The sequence below is a fragment of the Chaetodon trifascialis genome, chromosome 18, assembly GCF_039877785.1.
Source record: "Chaetodon trifascialis isolate fChaTrf1 chromosome 18, fChaTrf1.hap1, whole genome shotgun sequence".
NCBI classification, from domain to species: Eukaryota; Metazoa; Chordata; class Actinopteri; order Chaetodontiformes; family Chaetodontidae; genus Chaetodon; species Chaetodon trifascialis.
Window position 1 is genome coordinate 7,224,242 of NC_092073.1, and position 8,716 is coordinate 7,232,957.

Genomic DNA, 8,716 nt, shown 5'->3' on the forward strand with positions numbered 1-8,716 from the left:
GAGACAAAAGTCCTTCAGGAGAGGCAGATCCTGCAGGATGGGTCACAGTAAGGAAACCTTCTGCATATGCACTATGCAGGGTTGACGAGTTGGGAAAACTTCTTCACATTTTCATACACTCACCATCACCAGTGACTTCATTGAGGGACAGAGGGAATTCTTTTCTGGCTTCCATAATGCAACTAATAACCAAAGACAAATGCCTTCTCAGCTGTTACTGTTGCACATTAATTTATTTCAGCAATTCAATTCAGTTTTCTGTTCTTATTAAATTTTTCTCTGAGTACTATGCTAAAGCATTTTAAAAGGCCCCTGATAAACAACTGATTTGATCTGTGAGTTAAAGTCGGGTCCCTGAGCTTGACATTTTACCAAAATTAATGATTAATGATCAAACTATGACTAACCTGTGCAACCCCTGAGCTCACAGAAGACACACACATGCACATACAAAAAAGCACATGCACAGGCACACACACACAGAGAAAACCCACACCACAGAATAATAGAAAAAGACTGAAATCTTCCAATGCTTTATCACGCTTGTTCTCTTGTAATTCCATCTGGAAGCAGCTCTACAGATGAAGTTTCAGCTCTGTGACAAAGTTAAGCTACAGTAAGTGACAGAGACATTGACTGCAGGCTTACCCTTCCACTAATCCAACAGGCCTGAACGCAACAAAAGCCCAACCATAGCTGAGGCAGCAGAGTAAGAAGAAATCCGATGAGGATGTCTCTATACGAAGCATATTGATGTGCCATAGTTAATCTTTGGCAGCTTGCCGTGAAAAAGCACTGGCTCTGAAACTAATGCACACCTGTGGGAATAAATCAATGTTGGCAATGACAGGCGCTCATTTTTTAAGGGATTGAGTAGTAAGAAAATAATACCATGACTGTTGAATCCCGAGATACATGTACATCCCATTAACCGCTGTCTTCTTTCAAATGTCTTTAAGCTGGACCATAAATGATTCAGCAGGTTCTTCTGTTTTTACACAGAGGCACTCAGATGGCTTTGTCTGCAAAGTGATTCACTCATCAGTCTATAGCAATTACTTTGATTCACACTGTTAAACTAACAATATCGTGCTTAAACAGAAAGGAACAGCAGAAGAAGCAGACAATCAGTGAAAACTTAGGCCGCTGCCTTTGCTTTTCGTCGAGTGAGCCATGTCTCACATGAATGGAAAACATTCTTCAATAAAAGCAAATGAAAAAAGCTGCAATAAATCTCCGTTGTTGTGAGCGAGTGTGAGGCTGCATGTAGCTGCTGTGATTTGTGCCTGTGGTTGTTTTCGTTAATTAATTTTCCTACTTTGGCTCCGGTGTGATGTACGTCCTATCACCTGCAGTATATCTTGCTGTGCCACCAAGCTAATATGAAAGCCATTCATCACCTGATCGGGACAACAACAGGTGAGGTCACAACAGCTAATGAAACAGCACTGGCAATGTGGTTCGCAGATTAGACGGACAACATGACAACAGAGGAACTATGAATTCATGTTATTGCTTTGGACGGTCAGATTAATAGCTGCCAATCTGTATTCCGGAGGGAAACACCAAAGAACAGAGTTTGACCAACTGATGCAATGAAGGTGAAATATGTGGAGCTGCCCTGAGGAATGAATGAGCATATAGTTATTTTCTGAGAATAAAGACAAACTGTGCTCCATAATTGATGACAGCACCTCTAAAAGATTAATCATTTTAGCATGATCCATCACTCTGTTCAATAGCAGTTAATATCTCGCTCGTAGGTTCAAACGCGGTCATCGTTAGAGAAGGGTTGTTGTTTAGGAGACAGTTTTGATTTGCTGCATCGAGATGAAGGATTGTCCATACTCTTCATCTGGCTTTAATTTAGGCAAATACAACGAATCCATGGTCATTTATGTCGGATGGGGCACTTCCTGTTGTAGCCCTGTGATGTAGTTATTTTATTTATTTTATTACATGGGTGTATTTTTAAAGTCCCCCTCCTCTATGTCAAGCACATTGCTCTGTCAGCTGGCTGTTTGAGAGTCACTGTGCAGAAGCCACTCATGGTCCAGTTTGAAGCAGTTGTGATGTGGAAACTTGAAGCCTCCAGTACACTTGAAGCAGTACTTTTCTGGTTTTCCATTGGCAGAAGTTGTGGATGGTACCTGTCACCTGGTATTTCTGATGGCGTCACCTCTTGGACGATGTCAAAGCAGATTGAGCCACACAGGAAGTCGGGCTCAGGAACGTGCTTCCACCCATGGTAGAAGCACAGACATCAAGGGATAATGACCAAAATAAGCATGATCTGAGCATAAGCAAAGCTCAGCAGGTAAAATGCTCTGCTTCGGTGGGGACACATGGAGGACGGAGCAAATATGCCAATACATGGAAAATCTGAGTTACTCTGGGTAAAGAACCCACTGATTGATGTCAAATATTCCCAATAAACCTTTCACAAGCATGCAAGTAGTTGTAGTTATTCACTGAGCAAATGCCTGACCACCGGGTTAACTGTTACTATCATTAAAAAAGAGCTTAAGTTTATGTCTGTCCAGTCTTCACGTAAAACTGTAAGACTAAATGCAACAACACCTACTACACAGGGGATGTAAACTGCTTATTGTCTGGCCTGTACAGCCAGCATAAAATCAGCCTTTGCTTGCTGTTGTGTCATGCAATTACATGTAATAGCCTACCTGTTGTTCACACGTCAGGCCAGTGGAAACTCTTGTTTTCTATTGGCAGCGGTAATGAGGAGCCACATAAACACACTTATTCTCCATGCTGGTCTGGTTTCAGGGTTTATTGATGTGGACTGAGGGACAGGCACTCACAGCAGTTATGACTTTAATGAAATACAGAGACCACCAGCACTCACTGGACATCTGCATAATGACAGGCTTGACACTGAAGTGACATTCAGAATGGTCGATTTTACTCTTTTGCATTTACACAGGAGTGTGATTATTTATTTTCCTCTTGGACCTGCTGCTGTGTTATCTGACATAAATTTCTATGTCGAATGATGACAGCTGCTTTATGCATTTGCGATTTTTTCCCCCCGCTGTTTCCTTATTTGCCTTCATTGGCCACCAACTTAAGTAACTTTCACAAAGACATAAAACAGAGTTAGTTTTCAGGGCCTTATTAAAAATCTGGCAATGATCAGACTCCGGGGGAAGCATTAATTCAAGTTATATCCACAAGTCATTTCAAGTCTTAGAGCTCTCTTGACACGTGTTTTTCCCTCCCCATCAGTGCAAGCAGAGAACATCACTTCATACTACAGGTGCTTGGGATGTGCTGGGAAAAATACAAGGAACTTCTATATGGGCCAACAGCAAAAGCAAAATAACAAAGCTTGTCTATGATTTATATGGAAATCAGCACAAGACCCGGACTTTGCAACATAAAATGAAAATGGAATCCTGGTGCAGATATGAGGTTTCAGTTACTTTTGTTTTGGGTAGATGAGGCTGAAACACACTCTTCTCGCAGCACAGGGAAGAAAATGATGGAAGGTAAGAACATGTCCCACCTTGTTGCTTTATTTCTTCAGCTGTCTATTACAAAGGACCCTATTAGAGTCCCACATAACTGTCTGAGTAGATGCTGCTTTAAATGTGTTTTCAAAAGCTGCACTTTCTAAAAAAAAAAGAAAAAAATAGAAAGAAGGAAAAAAAAAAGAAGATTTTTTCATTGAGCGAGCTTTTAAAATGGCACTTGGCATCCAGAACCAAATGTGCCTGAAAGATTAATAGCATTCAGCCGAACTTGGTTCAAAACAAGCTCGTTCATTTAATCTTCAGAGCAAAAGATGATAAAATAGGCCTAAGAGTCAACCGAATCATGTCCTGCAACCTCGTGGCTGCACTTTCAAGGCCAACATAAACTCTGATGTGCCCTTTGAGACATAGTCCGTCATTCTCAAAGGACTTGACTCATTACATCATTAAGGGATTTTGCTAAATGTTGTCTATGGGGACGTTGACATGACCACAGGATTCTGGATTAAAGCTTGTGTCACTGCTAAGTTTATGTTATATGCATCCTCATGTCTTATTCACAAGTAAAGGAATAAAGAGAATAATACAAACATTACTGTGGAATGAGGATTCACACAGACTGAAAAACAAGTTTTAGGCATGTATATATATAGTTACTCACAGTACAGTAAGGCTCCAGAGCCATGCATAAAACTAACCCTAACCCTAACTGAAACCCCATGTTTAACTGAAAATAGCCCAAAGACGACACATCACATGTTGATACTGAGAAATTTCATTTTTATTATTATTATTATTATTTTTTAATTCCATTCTCATTTAAAATTTGATGCCAGCAACACATTTCAGCAATGTTACGACAGGGTCATGTTTAGCAATCTGTTGCATCACCTCTTATTTTGATGACACTCGATGTGCGATTTCAGCTGCTCAGCAGTTCAGGGGCTCATTTGTCGTTTTTTATGTTTCAGTATGTGCTTGGCAGCATGTATTGCTCCAATACCTGTATATATGGTTCAGCTTTAATGGTCCCTTCACAAATGTGCAGGTTAGCCATGCCATGTGCCCCCCATACCATCAAGGATGCTGGCTTTTGAACTGTGCGCTGATAACAAGCTGGATGCTCCCTCTCGTTTTTAGCCTGGAGGAGGTTACGTCCGTGATTTCCAGAGAGAAGTTCAAATGTTGACTCGTCAGACCACAGGACGGTTTTTCACTTCCCCTCAGTCCATCTTAAATGAGGTCAGGACCAGAGAAGGCGTCGTTGTTTCTGGATCAGGTTTATATATGGTTTCCTCTTCGCATGGTGCAGTTTCAGCTTGCATTTGTCTGTCCTTGAGCCCATTCAGTCATGTCCACTTCAGAATCGTGTCTGTTTTCAGTGCTGTGCTGTCTGAGAGCCTGCAGATCACGGCCATCCAATGCTGGATTTCAGCCTTGTTCTTTGTGTACAGAGACTCTCAAAAAAGACATTATGTACTGTTGACAGTGAAAATCCTCAAATTCAATTTAATTCAATTGTATGTTGAGAAACATTTTTCTTAGTTGCCAGCGCAGTCTGTCACAGAGTTCAGCACCCCTCATCCTTACTTCAGGAAGACTCAGCCTCTCTCAAATACTCTTTTTATGCCTAGTCATGTGACTCACCTGTTGCCAGTGAACCTCATTCATTGTGACATGTTCCATCGGCTGTTTTCTTTTCGCTTTTCATAAATTTTCCAGTCTTTGGTCTTTCAACTTATTTTTGAGACATGTTGTTGACACTCAAATTCTAAATTATGACAACAATGAAATTTCTCACTTTCAGCATTTGATGTATTGTCTTTGTGCTATTTTCAATCAAATATTGGGTTTCAACCCTGGAAACAGGGTTGTATAATAGGCACAACAGGCATCAACGTTTGAATTTGTCCACCTGCTGAACCTGTATTCGTGGAGCTGTAGTCAGAGATACTTGATACATCTGGCTGATGGGCCTCGAAGGCGATATTTTGTTAACCTTTGCGAAAGCCCAAAAATAGACAAGCAAAAGTAGAGGTAGTAATCTAATGTGAGCCACAAACCTTGTGTCTGGCTAACTACTGCCTCGAGCAGTAATAGCATTATGTCCACCACCAGGGAGCATATTATTTAACTGGATTACATAATATTTGGGGGTTGCAGGTTATATTAGAAAGCCCGCTTCATGACTAGCACATCCATTGTGTAGTATTTCTCAAATACGTGGAAGCCAATCCTGGTTGCTGTTACATTGTTGAGTAACATCACCAGCTCCTGCTCTTTAACAGATTTGAGGAAGTTGACTGTCCAGCAAGCCCGGCCAACTTCACCAGAAATAGTATCACATTGGCCAAATGCACCTCATCCTCTTCAGATGTTAACAGTGCATAATGCTGAAAAATATGTCAGCTATGTAGACCTATGCCAAACAGGCTTCTGTTAGAAGCAATACAGTAACAGTCTGGGCAGTTTTAACCTTCTTCTTTTAGAACAATATCACATGTGTTTAAGAACCATTGAACAAGATTCTTGTTTTAAAGACAGTCAGCTGAAAATGTTCCATACTATGTACATCAAGCCAGTGAGAGACAGTGTTTTCAACAAACTCGCTGGCTAAAAATTGATGTTAGCTGTCTAAAAATGAGCAGCCCACTTTTGTCTACCTCTGTTTGAAATCCAGGAAATGCTTAGCATACTAGAGTAGTGGAGTTTAGTGAATGATCAAGTATGGTATAAGTTTTCAGCTTCTTGTGGTAATATTCACTGTACTGTTATCTCTCTAGAAACCAGTGCAAACAACACTGATGCCTCACTGAAACATAAATCAACCCATGGACAGGTATTCTAGAAATACCAGTATTTCAGAAAGGCCAAAGAAACCATTCGAAGAGTGAAAATGTGCAGTGGTTTTGAACAGAAAGCATAGTCAGAAGAAGTGACAGAGAGCTGAGAAAATTTAAATCAGCGATCGATTCACTGCTTTTGGCCTTTCTGGCTTTTAACAAGCCAGCATCCTGTGGCAAACACGTCCAGGCAATCATTCCATTAATAGCTATGAGGATGCAAAGCAATGTAATATGAAAATTTGTCCTGTTTTTCCATTCTACCTCTGGCTGTCTTTTGGCAACAGATAGCATTCTCCCTCCACGGTGCAGGCGTGTGGAGGCATGTCATGTTAAGAGACACAACTCGGGCTACGTGATAATTATCTGCTACAGCGACTGACAGTGCTGTGAGGTCATTGCTCTCATGTTGGGCGATTGATTGGCCTTTTTTTATACAGATGAAAAAACAGAGAGTGGGAGAAAAGGAGCTATACACAAGACAAAAATTAGCATTTGATTTGGATCGTACAGTGACACCTATTCTCACTTTGCTGAAGTGGCTGTGGATGTCTCTCATAAGAAGCATATTGCATTAGGGCTTTGGGGAGATGAGGGGTGGGATTTCATAATACAATTAGAATTCATCAAAAACTTTTGTCTCTTCTGTTGATGTGTCAGCCATGATAGAGGCTGCGTTTCGCCATGTGAACGTAAAGCGCTTTTGGCAGGTGTTTCCTGCTTCCTTTCCTTGACTTTAAGGAAATTACTGTCTGACAAAAGTGCAACACACACTCACTTTAGCTTCCCAGCTTCTGAGGGAATTGGCATACAGCATAAGGCCCTGAGCAATCAGATCTGGGCAGATGACACAGAAAAATAAAGCAATGCAGAAATCTGAGCTGAACTGAGTGTGAGCAGAAGCCCTTCAAGGTAAAAGTTTTACAGGGAATTCAAGGGAAAAGTTTCTAGGCACCCCGGTTTGTAGTTCTAATCCAGGGTGCGGTGAATTTGAAATCAATTATGAGCTCAGTAAGGTCATTGACGGGACCACCTAGTCGTTAGAGCATGTGAACAAAATGACTTTTCTTAGGGACTTCCATTAATTTAGCTGAAATGGAACAGTGTGCAGCAGCCCTGCAAAGCCACCTCTGGATCAATGGAAAGGAGCGGCAGAAAAATCCCAATTGATCCTCTCTGCTAAAATACACCAGAAGGCACTGTTATGGTACAGAGTGTTTCTGATTAGGATTCCACAAATCCTTCACACGACTGTGAGGGAGCAACAGAGAACACACGTGATGAAAATTAATGCATTACTGGCATTTATGGACAATATGAAAGCAGCCATTTACTAGCAAGAAAATGTGGGAGTAGAGTACGCTGAAGGACATTATTTAATATGCTGCTTTGCAAAGAGTGGGTGACATGTAAGACTTATGTACAGCACTGGACATTTTGTTTCTATGTGAGCTGCACGTGTGTTACCCTATTTTACCTGACCTGGTACCTTCTCCTTGAGTGCTGTGAAAGAGTAGTTTTTGGGAAAGATCATGAGCCAGTGCTAACATGAGTTTTTAAGGTTGCTCTTGGCTCGAATGGGTCAGTCCTGGCCACACTTTGACACACCAGTGCTTGCATTACTTCCTAACACTACGTTGGCGATATTGTACTTAGAAATGAGAGAAGAACTTTTACCTTTGTGGTTTATGCGTTTGCCTTTTCTCCACTTGGCGCCGCTCCTTTGGGCCGGGCGCTTTTGACCCGAAAAGAATCCAAACTCGCCCAATTGACAACAAATCGCAGGTGGGTCCAGCAGTCTGAAGCCAATGCAGGCCTGTTCTGATATAGTCTGATAAAGCAGCCACTGGAGTGCATCCAGCCTGGGCTGTGTATCCTGCGACAGGCGCGGACACAGATAAAGATGTGTGTGGCTGAACACGCGGACTTTGATCTGATGCTCCTGTCCCTGTGAATAAGCCATCCAAACAGGCACTGTGTCCAGGGAGAAAGAGCAGCAAGATCCATGCCCATCGAACTCTCCGCGTGAGCCATTTTTTGATTTAATACCCACTGATGGGATGTTTTTTCTCTGTTTTTATTGTTGTTGTTAGTGGTGGATTTTGGGATACAATGGGGAGGCATGTACTTTTACTGAGTGACGCTTGCAGCCCTAATCCCTAGATGGGGAAATCAATAAATTAAGCTGCTTCTCAAGCCAAGAAAAATATTTCCTCTCATTATTTAACTCCTTTTCTTAGTGAAAATGTTACTCTCTGGTTCATTTAAATGCTATTGTAGGTTGTGTCAGACGCCAGACACTGCTGCTGCTGTTCCCTGTGGTTGCAGGTGAAATTAACAGATTACAGCCCACCGTGTGTCTCTGTTTGTTTATGTGTG